This window comes from Podarcis pityusensis (genome assembly GCF_964106645.2).
Source record: "Podarcis pityusensis genome assembly, chromosome: 7".
Classification (NCBI taxonomy): domain Eukaryota; kingdom Metazoa; phylum Chordata; class Lepidosauria; order Squamata; family Lacertidae; genus Podarcis; species Podarcis pityusensis.
Window position 1 is genome coordinate 73,635,416 of NC_138031.1, and position 14,322 is coordinate 73,649,737.

Here is a 14,322-nt window from a genome sequence, read left to right on the forward strand (position 1 = left end):
TATACCTGACCTTAGAGTTCTTATTTGACAGCAGTTATTATCAAGCACATTGAGTTCTTAAATGTGGCAGTGATAAAAATGGACAAAATGTTCCGCCAGGGATTCTAAATCCAGAGATCAATGCAGGCAACACACAAACACAAACAAACAAACAAACAAACAAACAAACAAACAAAATTTCCTGGATTTAGGACAATGGATAGGGATTAAACCCTTTTCTCTACCCATAATATATTGGCAAGAATTGCTACTTATAGCTGTTGCTGACATTCATCTGTCTCAAGAGACAATTGACTGTGCCTCTGGGAAAGAAGTCAAACCATTGGTGAATCACAGCACTGCCATAGTCCTGTGCTCCCAGCAATGGCCAACCAGCCAAGTTTCAGGGGGGAGCCTGCTTGGAGGCAGAGTCCATATGCAAGGTTCAATCCAGTCCTAAGGTCAGCAGTATCTCAGTTCACGTAGTCAGATGATCCAGGGGTCAAGAAAGTCGAGGGTCCAAGGTCACAAGAAGCAAGAAGCAGCAGGGTCTGTCCAGGAACTACGAAAGTTGTTTCCAGCAACTGACTGAGGCTGGAAACCCTGCTGAAGAAAGCTGAAGTCATCTGGTTCTCATCAGGAGTAAGACGGCTGATCAGCAGTAGGTGGAGTCACTTTGCCTTCTGCTCCTTCAGGCTGCTGCTCAGCAGGTGAAGCCAACTCCTGGCCCATGACAAGCGCCTGCTGTTGCTGCAGAGACCGTAACTCACAACTCTTGCATGGTTTTTGCTATATTAGCAGCACCGAAGTGACTTCCGTGGGGCGCAAGCCTCGGCAGAGTATATGGAAGTCCTAGGTTGCCCAGATGACGACCTCACTGATGTGGTCCAAAAGAAAACAGAGTTATATATTTGCTTCCAGCTTGTCTGCAGGGGTTGCAAGGAGGTGTTACAAGACACCATCCAACCACCTTAGATATCCTAGACTCCTCTCTTTCTCTCTCACACAAGCTTCTCCTTTCCCATCCCATCCTATCCAGGCTGCTACTGCTCTTACATGCAAGTCCCCCATCCACACACGACATTCAGCAACTACAGATCAATAGAATCTATGCCATCCACTGGAGAGTATGAAAATGCCATATATACAGAGCAAACAACTCAAGTAAAATAGTCAAGCCACCCATGATGTGCCTTATATCATCAATATATCACTCCATTGGCTCCGCCATGACAGGTTGGTTCTGTGAGGCCTCCACTCCCCTCAACTCTAATTTGGCGACAGCCATTACATCAGACGGCCTCAGCAGAGCTTACCAACGGCTCTACTGTGACAGGCACTTCTTGGCAAATTCATAGCCCCATCCAAGTATCCGAAATTTTGATATGAAAAGTTGGTCATCCTAGGTTCTTTTTTTGTTTTGTTTTTACATTCTAAAAATAAGCTGACTTCCTCCATCGGGTTCTTGCAACCTGCCTGCGTCGCTCTCATTTGCCAATTCCCAAGGCGCTGTGTATATTAAAATAAAATTGTCGGTCTTGTACAAACATAATTCTAAAAGAAACAGAGCTTCCCCTTAGCGCATCATCGATACTTACCAGCCAGGTCTACATTTGAGAAACAAAGCAGATTAAAAGAAGAATTGCTTCTGGCTTCCATCTGTGGCAGTCTCCCTTTTGATTACACCATCAATCCTGCTCAGTCAAACGGCTGGCAAAAAGTAATATGAAACCCATTCCAAAAGAAGTTATAGAGAGAGGCATAGCTACATGATAGCAGTTATAAAAAAAATAATATCATATTTGTTGCTTAGAGCCATCTCTCCTTCTGTAGTCTCTCCAAATGTTTTATAAAATTAGATCATGTAAAAAGTAAATGCATTTATTGAGACTCTGGATGTGGCAGAATTAATATCCATATTTATCTTAAGTAAGCCTTGCCTTTTTTATTACAAGTTCTCAAGCTGTCTTCAAATTGTTAGTTCCACCCAAGAACAACTAAACGTGAAAACTGGCGCATTACATTAAGAGGATAAAATCAATTTCAGATTATTTCCCATAGAGTGATGAAACTGCCCCATGTCTTTGTTGCATAAATATTACATCCCATAAATATTTATGGAAAATAATGAGTGTTTTCACATCTTCTGACTTCTATGTTTCTACTCAATTTGCACAAATGAATCAGATTTTTCTTGGGAAATCTTAGTGGAAGGATACCAGATGCAATCTTTTGGCTGAATTATTATTGTCATTATCAATGCGACAATTTCTTCTTCATGTTTCATTTCACCCATTTGTTTTATATGCAGAGAATACATGCCATTGAATACAAGAAAGTATCGTAGTCCTTAAGTATGAGTAAAATGTCTTAACCCAGAGGCTTTGCTCTTGGAAGATTAATGACAACTATGTGATCACTGGCCAGAGGCCCAAAATATCATGGAAGGTGGTATCCATAACTCCTACCAGCATAAAGAAGACCAGCCTACTCCAGCTAGGCGGACCACCAGATATAACGTGCTTGCTTCGCCTTCCCTCATAGGGAGATAAGAGGTTCAGCAACTCTGTGGGAGCAGAAGAAATATGGAAGACAAACTTGGACCCAGGCACTGACCAGAGGGCCAACAACTTCTGGAAGACTAAAACCCCATACCAACAGGAAAGCCATCAAGGGGCAATACAGCTGACCCCAAACTGGATATAAGTATCTTTAGAAAAACTAATTCAAACCTTTTCTGGAGATGTAAAGAATCTGAGGGGACAATGTACCACATGTGGTGGAAATGTAAAAAGATAAATAACTTTTGGGAAATGATTTATAATGAGCTAAAAAAAAAGAAGTTTAAATTAACTTTCATCAAAAAAACCAGAAGCCTTCCTTTTAGGTATTATGGCTGCAGACATTCTGAAGGAATTGAGGAGGGTTTTTATGTATGCAACCACTGCCGCGAAAATGCTGATAGCCAAATGGTGGAAAGGAGATAAAATACCAACTAAATTGGAATGGCAGGAGAAATTATTTGATTATGCAAAGATGACAGGAAAAATTAGGAACCAGACAGACCAAAAGTTCAAGAAAGAATGGGATATATACAGATTATATTTAAAAGAACATTGTTCCCATATGAAATCTTTGACATGCTTTGATTAACTTCTGCAATACCATATGCTATAAAGATTATAGATAATTTACGATAAGTTAAATGACATACATTATGCCTTTAATAAGGAAATGAAGGATCCATGCTGAGGAAGATGGAAGTCTTAATGCATGGAAGAACTTTATTCTATATGTAAAATTTTCTTTGTATTGAATGTGTTTATTTTTTTTCTTTTTGTGGTGAATGGATGCAATATTTAAAATCAATAAAGATTAAATGTAGAAAAAGAAAAATGCACTTCTTGACTCTGGCATTCTCAAACAGATTTCCCTCCTTTATCTTTCCTCTCTCTTTAGTGTCTGGTGAATGTCCTGTGTCTGGGTTGAGCAAAGGCTCCAAATTTATGCTGGTACCTAATTTTGCATCTGATCTATTTGCCAACACAAGCATGCCCCTATCTGTGGCTGATAATCAGCCCTGGGGAGAAGAAAAGTCTCCTTTCTAATTAGCACTGCCTCCAATAGTAACCTGACCACAGATATCAGTGGAAAAATGATTGAGTGCTGACAAAATTAGAGCCCAAACAGGGCTGCCCAGAAACAAAAGAGCGAGATATCAACCTGCTTAAGTGAACCTGGATGCATGCAGAAGCACAAAACGTTAGACGGCGTAGCCCAAGCATCCCAGTTGTGGGCTGCTTTATAAATCCTGTCAGAAAAAAATTCGGGGGGGGGGGGATTCACATTCTCCCTGCCAATGTGAAAATATCCACATTTGCTTTAAACACACAAATTGTAGTGCAGAAACAACAGGAGGCCATATATCTGGTCACACTGTTAAGGAGTAATGTGACTCCTTCTGGCAGCTTATTTGAGCTGTTATGAAAAGGTAGCAAGTTGCTATTTTTAAATTATTTAATTTTATTTTTACTACCTGGGAGCAAATTGCTTGGGCAATTTTTCTGCCAAATGTGCCAACATAATTTAATCAGCCCTGGAAGATCTGGCGGGGACTTCCGGTGCAGCGCGATCTCGCCACAAGCGGGGGTTTTACCGAGAGGGAAACCCCGGGCTATTTTGGAGGGTTAGGGGGTGCTTCAGGGCGCGGAGGCCCCCCGAAAACACCTCTGGAGGATGTCCAGAGAATCTGGTTCCCGCTACGACTGAAGCGACCAACCCAGCCGTCAGGTAACTTCAAATGAAGCGAAGAGTACGGCAGCGTTGTTCAGCGGGTCGAGGGAAGCCATTACCGACCTCCATGTAGCGAAGCCCCGAGCTTGTTGAGAAAGCGCTACGCTCTCATATTAAAGGACTCCGACTTTAAAACATCTTTAACTTTGCGGCGATACCAATAAGGAAGTCTGGAAGCGACATTAAGATGCAAACGGAGTTCAGCTTGAAACCGAAATCTGTTTGATGCAGCGCGACTCCAGTGCTGGGAAAGTGAAAGTGAGTTGCCTTGGCGGATACTTTGTTTTCTCCTCAGCTTTCCTCTCCCTAAAAGTAACTTTCGCGCAGAGACTTATTAACAAGAGGCTTGCGGGAGGAAAGGGGAGACCAGGGTTAAAATTGTTGCATTTGAAACTCCTTGAGGAAACGGAGGGCTGAAATAGATGAAAGGGGCACTTCTCCTTTTTTTTTTTTTTTTTTGTGTCTGTAAAACGTAAGGAGAAGGGAAACCGGAAGAGAAGGCTCCGCCGCCATTAAAACTTATGAGCGTGGTGGACTGTGAGAAGGTTTAAGGAGAAAAAAAGAAAAAATAACAAGAAAACAACTACAACTATAACCATCTCTGTTGTGGGAAAACATATATATTTTGGACTTACTGCAAGTATTATCTCTCCCACTATTTGCTCTTCGAGAAAGAGTCGTCGTCTGCTCCCGGCACATCTCTCTAGCTTACCTTCCCACCCCTGCTTGTTTTCTTCCTCTCCTCCCAGGAGAAGAACCTGCAAAAGGAACTGGAAAAGGTGGTTCTCCTGCCCGCAACTTCGGGCGCTGCTGTGAGGTTGGCAGGGCGGGAGAGAACTTCATTTTGCCTGGCTGTTTTGTGTGTAAATACAGCTTAAATTAGTTTGTGAAGCTGCTGGCAAGAGACTTCTGATTTATAAGAGTGACGGAACGTTGGCGAAACAGGGCATTACCATATCGCTGGAAATAGTGTAATCTTGAAGAGACGTGGGGACCTCTAGTGGCGAGAAGAAGACTAACTGATCAATAACTTTTGTTCCCCCCCCTCTTCTTTTTTTTTCTTTCTGTCTTTCTTCTTCCACCCCACCCCACTCTTTTCCCCACCAATCTTGGCCTGTGTGCCTATCTGACCTGTGGAGTAATTTGAGTGGAGGCGAGAAGGACACACAATAAGAGTTACATATTGAATGAATGGCATATATTTGTGTGGGAAATAATAACTTTGTTTAGTATCAATAGTAAAAAGGAATTTGAGGGGGGAGGTACCAGTGAAGGGTGGCATAGGGGAACCCGGGGAATAGGAAAAGCGTAAGAATACAAAATGTCTCATACGGTGAAGAAAGGTATGAACGGGGGGACTCCTGGTGAAAGGAGGGGGTCTAAACAAGAGACAGATTCAAAGGCGGACATTGTAAAGATGCTAATGGAAATAAAACAGAGTCAAAGCAACCTAGAACATAAGTTAGAACAAGTGGATAACAAAATTGGAAATATGGATAAAAAAATAGATGAAACAGTCAGCGAACTTAAAGGTCAGATAAAAGAAGTATTTAGGAGAACGCAAAATGTAGAGGAAGGAATAAAGAAGACAAGATTAGAACTGAAGGATATTAAGCGGGATAAGGAGAAGATTAAAGTAGAAATATTAGATTTAAACAAAGCACAAGAGGAGATAAAGGACGTTATAGCAATGAATGAACTCCGACAGAGAGAGGCGAATCTCAGGTTGAGAGCCGTCCCTGAGATACAAGGTGAAAATATTAAGGAAAGATTGATAAAAGAATTGGCGGAATGGATGGACGTTCCAATACAAGAAATGGCTAGAAATGTGCAGAATGCATTTAGAATGCGTGTAAAAACAACAAAAGTGAAAAAACTCACAGGCGACTGTTTGATTACATTCAGAGACAAAGAAATGAGAAATAGGATCTTACAAAAGAATAGGGAAAAGAGGTTGAATATAGAGGGAAATTACATAATCATCTTTAAAGATATCCCAATTAGATTACTTAAACGAAGAGACTCCTATAAACCATTAGTACAGACATTGAAGAAGAATAGAATTGAATTTAGATGGGAGTTCCCTGAAGGAATATCATTTGACTATAGAGGTAAAAGACACAGGTTACTAAACCTAGAAGAAACTGGGAAATTCTTGAGGAAATATAAGGAGTTGAGATCAGAGGAAGGTGAAGTAAAAGGAGCAGAGGGAGGTTCACCAAGAGACTTAAGAACAGAGGTAGAAGTGGAAGCGAACGTAAGTAGATCGGACGAAGAGGAAGAAGGGGAAGAAGAAGACACAGCGAATTTATAAGAGAAAAGAGAGACAAGAGAAAGAAAGGAAGAAAGGGAAAGCTTAGGTGAATACCAGGCATTATGGGGTTAAAAATTTTGAGTTGGAATATTAATGGAATGAATGAGAAAAAAAAGAGGAATAAAATTGAACAATTTTTGAGAAAGAAAAACCTGGACATCATCTGTCTTCAAGAAACGCATGTGGCCAAAAGACATAAAAAATTGTTAATTAATAAAAGATTGGGAATTGAATTTGAATCCTCTGATAGAGAAAAGAAAAGAGGTGTGGTGTTGTATATTAAAAATAAGATCGAAGCTAAACAAATATTTAAAGATGAAGAGGGGAGGATGGTAGCGGTTCGAATCAACTGGCAAGGAGAGAATTTGGTTGTGATTGGAATTTACGCGCCAAATGGTAATAAGACCGATTTCTTCCAAAATTTAGAAGAGAAATTAGCAGAATATATGGATCAGAAAATCATTTTAATGGGTGACATGAACGGTGTGGTTTCCTTAGAAGCGGATAAACTTAGGGAAGGAATAAGTAAAGAAGGGAAACTACCAAAATCCTTCTTCTCAATGGTTAAAAATTGCAATCTGATAGACATTTGGCGTCTCAGACATCCACTGGATAAACAATTTACATTTCACTCTGAACCACATCAGTCGATGTCACGAATAGATCAGGTTTGGATCTCGAGTGAACTGTGCCCTAGAGTTAAACAAGTAGAAATAAGACCGAGAGTAATCTCTGATCACAGTCCGATAGAATGCGAACTGGAGAGTTTCGAGAGAAGAACCTTCAGATGGAGACTAAAGGAATATCTTCTAAATGATCAGGAAATCGTAGAAAATGCGCAAAAGAAGTTAAGAGACTACTTTGTGGATAATTGCGATAAAGGCACAAATATCAATGTAGTCTGGGACGCAAGCAAAGCTGTAATAAGAGGATTCTTTATTCAGCAGAATGCGATTAAAAATAAGAATAGAGAGAAAGGAAAAGAAAAAATTTTAAGGCAGATAATGGACAATGAACAAAAATTAATCAAAAAACCTAATTGTCAGGAAACAAAAGAAAATATTAAAATTCTGCAAGCCCAATTTGCCATAATAATAAATAGAGAAGTAGAGTGGAATATAAAAAAATTAAGACAAAAGAACTTTGAGTTTTCAAATAAATCTGGCAAATGGCTTGCATGGCAAATAAAAAAAAGGAAAGAACAAGGCACAATAAACAGAATTATAGTAGAGGGAGGAGAAGTAACAGATCCAAAAGGAATCAGGAAGGAGTTTTTGGATTATTATAGAAGCCTTTACAAAAACAAAGACAGAAATAATTTAAGGAAGATAGAGAGGTTTCTGAAAGATAAGATGGTGCAAAAAATCCCAACAGATAAGAAACAACGACTGAATATGCCAATAGAAATAGAGGAGATAGAGGATGTAATCAAAGATTTAAAGAGAGGGAAGGCTCCGGGACCGGATGGATTCACAGCGGGTTATTATAAAGAGATGAAATCTATTCTGGTGAATCCCTTAAAGGAGATTATGAATAATATATTAAGAAAAGGTGAAATCCCGGAGACTTGGAAGGAGGCATTTATTACCTTTATCCCCAAACAAGATGCAGATCTAACTCAAGTCAAAAATTATAGACCAATCTTGTTGTTGAATACGGACTACAAAATCTTTGCAGGAATTCTGGCGAGAAGATTGAAGTCCCTACTAGTAGAAGCTATCCACAAAGACCAGGCTGGTTTTCTTCCAGGCAGGCATATGAAGGACAACATAAGACATATAATTAATATGTTAGAATTTCTATCTGCCAGGATTGACAAGCAGGCAATAATGATGTTCGTGGACGCAGAAAAAGCGTTTGATAACGTGGTATGGGACTTCATGTTGAAAAATCTAGAACATATGGAAGTGGGCAAAGATTTTTTTAACGGGATAAGAGCAATATACACGGAGCAAAAAGCTAAACTGATTATAAACAACGTTGTGACAGAAGAAATAAAGATACAGAAAGGTACAAGACAGGGGTGTCCACTCTCCCCACTACTATTCATAATGGTGCTAGAAGTACTTCTAAATTCGATTAGGCGAAATGATAAGATTAAAGGAGTGACAATCGGACAAAATGCCTACAAGATCAAAGCTTTTGCAGACGACCTAGTAATAATGACTGAGGACCCAACAATTACAATAGAAGAAATCTTAAAGGAAATGGATCAATTCGGGGAAATGGCAGGCTTTAAACTAAATAAGAGGAAAACGAAGATGATAGTCAAAAATATGGACCAAAGTGTAATAGAAATAATTCAACATCAGTCACAAATAGAGGTGGTTAGGAAAGTAAAATATCTCGGGATCTGGTTAACACCTAAAAATATAGATCTGTTTAAAAATAACTATGAGCCGGTGTGGAGAGAAATAAGAAAGGACCTGGAAATATGGGGAGGATTGAGATTGTCTTTTTGGGGAAGGATTAATACTATTAAGATGAATGTTTTACCGAGGGTACTGTTCCTATTCCAGACCATACCTATAATTAAGGGGAGCCGAATGTTTAAAGAATGGCAAAGAGTGCTTTCAAGATTCATCTGGCAGGGCAAAAAACCTCGGATACAATTTAAACTCTTAACAGATAGAAAGGAAAGGGGAGGATTTGCTCTGCCAGACCTGAGATTATACTACGAGGCATCATGTCTTTGTTGGATAAAAGACTGGGTAAAACTAGTAAATAAGGAGCTACTCGATTTAGAGGGCTTCGACAATAGGTTTGGCTGGCATGCCTACCTATGGTGTGAGAAAAGGAAGGTACATAAGGGATTCGAAAATCATATTTTTAGAGGTCCACTTATTGAAATATGGGAAAGGTACAAAAATATATTAGAACCTAAAGTTCCGCACTGGCTCTCACCCCTCGAAGTGATAAGTGTGAAAAAAATTAACATGAGAAGTAATTGGGCAACATATGGACAACTGTTAACTCAAGAAGATGGGAAATGGAAATTGAAGCCATACGAGCAAGTTAAGGAGTATGTGTATGATTGGCTACATCACTTCCAAGTTAATGAAATGTTTAGAAAAGAGATAAAAGATAGAGGGTATGCAGATAAAGATTCAAAATTCCAGACGGAAATTATAAACAATGATGTGAAAATAATATCTAAAATGTATAAGATGCTCTTAGATTGGAACTTGGGAGATGAGGAAGTCAAAACAGTAATGATTCGATGGGCTAGAGATGTGGGTCATACCATACAATTTGAGGATTGGGAGAAACTATGGAAGGAGGGTCTGGATTTTACGGCATGTATAACGGTAAAAGAGAATGTTATGAAGATGTTTTACAGGTGGTACATAACACCTGTGAAGCTATCAAAAATGTACAAAGTAGGCAGTAAATGTTGGAAATGTGAAGATAAGGAGGGCTCCTTTTACCACATGTGGTGGGAGTGTGGGAGAGTGAGAGAATTTTGGGAAAAAATATACATTGAGTTAAAGAAGGTGTTAAAGTATACGTTTACCAAAAAACCTGAAATCTTTCTGTTAGGGATATTAGGGGACGAAATAAAAAAGAAAGACCATAAATTTGTATACTATGCAGTCACAGCAGCAAGGATAATTCTGGCCCAGAAGTGGAAAAAACAGGAAATGCCTACGACGGAGGAGTGGAGACTAAAGTTATTAGACTACGCGGATTTGGACAGATTGACGGGGAAGATTAGACATCTAAGAGACCAAAAGTTTATCAAGGAATGGGGAAAATATGTAGATTATCTGGAATATATTAGTAAAGGACAAATAACGCTAAGGGGATTTAGAGAAGCACTGTGAAAGATCAAGAGTTATTGTTTAAAGAAAATAGGAGAGGAGAAATGTATAATGACAATACAAACTAGGAAATGTGCAACTTTAATTTTTATTACGAAAGATTCACGGACGAGCTGAAGGAAGTCCACAAAGAGGCAACAATGTAAAATTTTAAGTGAAAACTTCTTTAATGTGTATATTCTTTTCTTTATTTGTATTTTGTTGTTATTTTTTCTCTTGAAAAATTAATAAATATCTATATGCAAAAAAAAATAAAATAATTTAATCAGCCCTGAGGACCATGCACTTTGACTTTGAGGTGGTGGTGGTACCATTTGATAGTACACTTCCGACAAGAAACCATCTTGAGATGACCATGGGTGGGCCACAAGTTCTCCATTTCTGTCTTCACCTCCATCGTTCAGCTCTGAGGGCCTTCTGGTGGTTCCCTCACTGTGAGAAGTGAAGTTACAGGGAACCAGGCAGAGGGCCTTCTCGGCTGTGGTGCCCGCCCTGTGGAATGCCCTCCTACCAGATGTCAAGGAAATAAACAACTATCTGACTTTTAGAAGACATTTGAAGGCAGTCCTGTTTAGGGAAGTTTTAAATGTCTGATGTTTTATTGTATTTTAATATTTTGTTGGAAGTCGCCCAGAGTGGCTAGGAAAACCCAGCCAGATGGGGAGGGGGTATAGCTTATTTATTTATTTATTATTATTATTACTACTACTCCTACTGCTACTACCCTCACAACTGATTTATAAATCTCTCATTCTTTTCTATGCTTGCCTTTTCCATTTCAAGTAGAAAGCAGGTTCTCATTTCTGCTTTTCAGAAAGTGACAAGCAACTGTTGGTTCTGAAAGTAGGTTAAATATGTGTGCATTGGTAAAGTGCAAAATATCTCAAAGACATTTAAAAACTGGTCATTAGCAAAGTTAATAAAGGAATTCCACTACAGGGTAGGGGAAAGGCGATGTTATAAGATCTGTAGATAGAGATCCCAGTGCTCCAAATTCTCACCCTTTTAGTCTGGACTAAAATTATTCATCTTGCTCAGCTGGTCTTCCAGTATCTAAACAGTGGTTGATTAGGGAAGTAGAATGGATTTTGGTTACTATGGAAATGGAGGTTCACAAATTTGCCTTTGATTAAACCAAACTCATTAAAAACACAATTAAGATTGTCAGAACCATCTACCATTCAAAGTATTTTAATTGATTAATCATTTTTTTAAAAAAAATAACCCCACACAGATTAAATCAATTAAATGAAATTAAGTACAAATTTGCATCGTGGCACATTTAACAAATAAAAGATACCACTCATTATCAACTAAACTTTAGTTAATTAAGGCTCATGGGTGGTCTGCAGGCAGGTTTCCGGGTCATGTGGCCAGCATGACTAAAACACTTCTGATGCAACGGAACACCGTGATGGAAATCAGAGCACATGGAAACACTGTTTACCTTCCTGCCGCAGCAATACCTATTTATCTCCTTGCACTGGCATGCTTTTGAACTGCTGGGTTGGCAGAAGCTGGGACAGAGCAATGGGAGCTCACCCCCTTGTGGGGATTTGAACCACCAACCTTCTGACTGGCAAGCTCAAGAGGCTCAGTGGTTTAGACCACAGCGCCACACTCCCTTGGTCTAAAAGCGAGATGAGTGCCACAACCCCATAGCTGCTTTTGACTGGACTTAACCGTCCAGGGATCCTTTACCTCACCTTTTTCTACCATGGGTGGTGCCATGGGGGAGCATTGGGCAAGCACCTCCACAGTTCCCTGAGTGTACCCACCCCAAGAAGGATAAACAGCCAGTAGTTTAATTCTTTATGGACAAAGAAGGGGGAAGATGGAATTCTACCAGTCTGCCCCTCTCAGGAACCCTTTCTTCCTCCATTCCTAGTGTGTCCTACACCTCTTCCTCTAGCCCTAGCTCATGCCCCACATTATGCATGTCCTCCCTGTGTCTTGCATGATCCATGGCTGGAAGAGATTTGGGGTTGCTCCAATCTCTCCAGAGTACCCTCAGTCCCCAAAGGAGTAAGTAGTTGATTTCGTTATTGATAAAGCACACACCTACAAGCCGGACTGTTGACGCGACCGCATGACCATGCCTCCACTGAAACTGAAGTTCTCCTGCCTGATAGGGCATTCACAAACAAGCTGTGACAACAAACAGTATAACATGTGGTCCCAGAAATCCTGAGATCAAGTCTCACAACAACCACACATTCACTAAGGGAGCAATCCTATACACAAGAAGCCATCACAAAGCAATTTGGCATAAACTGGTGTAAACTTAAAGCAGATGCAAATTTAGGATAAATTCAAGTTGAGTTTAAAATGAAGAATGATAAGAAAGAAGTTGCCCGTTGATTTTTAGATCAACCTAGGACAGGCATACATGTCTCCTGGTCACAGTCTTTCCTACTGGGGTGAGATATATTGAATTTCTGTTTCAATTATGGTAGTTATTTCTAAATGTGCATCCATATATAAAATTGCAAATTTCATGTGAATGCACTCGCTGTCTTTGGGTGAAGATTAGATGGCCACAAACAAACACAGGCAACAAAAAACAATGACAAATAGGAAACTTCCGCTTACTGTGAAAGCATCATTCAGCACCTTCCTTCAGGGCTGTTCTGTTCTGTAAGGGTGGGGAATGCTGCAACATCTGTATCTTTCAAGCCACTTGGCTCTCTACCCTCTCTCTAGCTCCTGCTGGCTCCATCATCATCTGCTTCCCAAATTTCTGCTCTCCATTGGGAAGCCAGCAGAATGAGTTTAAATCCTCCACTGTCTTCCTTTGCATACCCTTATGTCAGGGACTGAGCAGAAGAGGAGATTGCAATCCTGACCCTTCCAGGGAGGAGCAAGAGGAAGACAGTATGATTTACAAAAGTGGTTTGCGGGAGGGGAAAAGATGGGAAATCATGGGATAGGAGGAGCAGGCAGAGCCAGAGCAGCAGCTGGCTGACACGTCATCATTAGAAAGCATTCCAGGCACTCCATCTCCCAGAACCTGGTGGGCCTTAAGAGTAGGAGAGCAAAGAGCTCAAAGTCTTCTTCTTTGTGGTACAGGAATTCAATAATATGAAGCAGCACCCATCATTCCTATGCTGGACCACAAAGCTATCTTCCTAGCCCCCTCACTTGTAAAGCTTAGATCCTCACCATACTCATCCAGATCTTATTCCTGGTTCCTTATCTTCTCCTTCTTGGTTATTTTTTTAAAATACAGAGAAAAAGCTGCTATAGAGTTGAGAAAGTAATGTGGTTGTATGAATCAGTCCCAAAGTCACACATAAAGTTGATTATTTGATGGGTACAGGGTTGTGAATGTATATCTATTGGCCTCAGCTTGATGGGTTACAAACTGGCAGACCAATCTAAAACTTTCCCCCAATAGTAAAAGTTAATATAGTCCCCAAATAAAACTATTCATCACCTGTTATGGAGATCCATCTTGACAGTGCTGAGATGCAGTCTGACTGTTAACTGTTTCTGGCTTTGCCAAGACTTAAAGCATACCCTCTTTGTGACATCACACATGACATCAGAATGGCATGTTTGCATTCAGCCTAGACTATCTCCAAGCCAACAGCAATGGCCAGTAAACTTCTGCAACCAGGTAACCATCAGCCTGACTACCCGTTTGTTTGTTTCTATCTAGACTATTGGATGTTTATTTTTTGTTCTCATAATCAAAGCCTGAAGAAGAGCTTTGTATCATCTGAAAACCGGCTTCCACTTTTAAAGAAAACTAATTGTCAGGGACTGGGCAGAGGAGGAATGGTGGAGACTTCCTCCCCATCCTGACCCTTCCCGGGGGGGGGGGAGAGGAAGACAGTATAGATTTACAACAGGGGTTTGAGCAGCTCAGAGGCAGATGAGGGGGAAAGCTGGGAAATCATGGGAGACCCTGAA

At 40.2% G+C, this 14,322-nt stretch overlaps 1 long non-coding RNA gene across 2 annotated transcripts in view; it reads right to left on the minus strand.

Annotated features, from left to right (window-relative positions):
* LOC308482137 overlaps positions 1–13,946 on the minus strand; it is a 40,845-nt gene extending 26,899 nt beyond the window's left edge. The window contains exons 1-2 of one of the 2 annotated variants that reach the window (XR_013989075.1): positions 11,409–11,452; positions 2,448–2,545 (exon numbers count right to left, since the gene is read on the minus strand). This is a non-coding gene — a long non-coding RNA (uncharacterized lncRNA). Of the gene's footprint in view, positions 1–2,447; positions 2,546–11,408; positions 11,453–13,843 lie in introns of those variants that run through there. The other variant, XR_013989074.1, reaches the window with a different exon arrangement.
* Between the last annotated feature and the right edge of the window lie 376 nt (positions 13,947–14,322).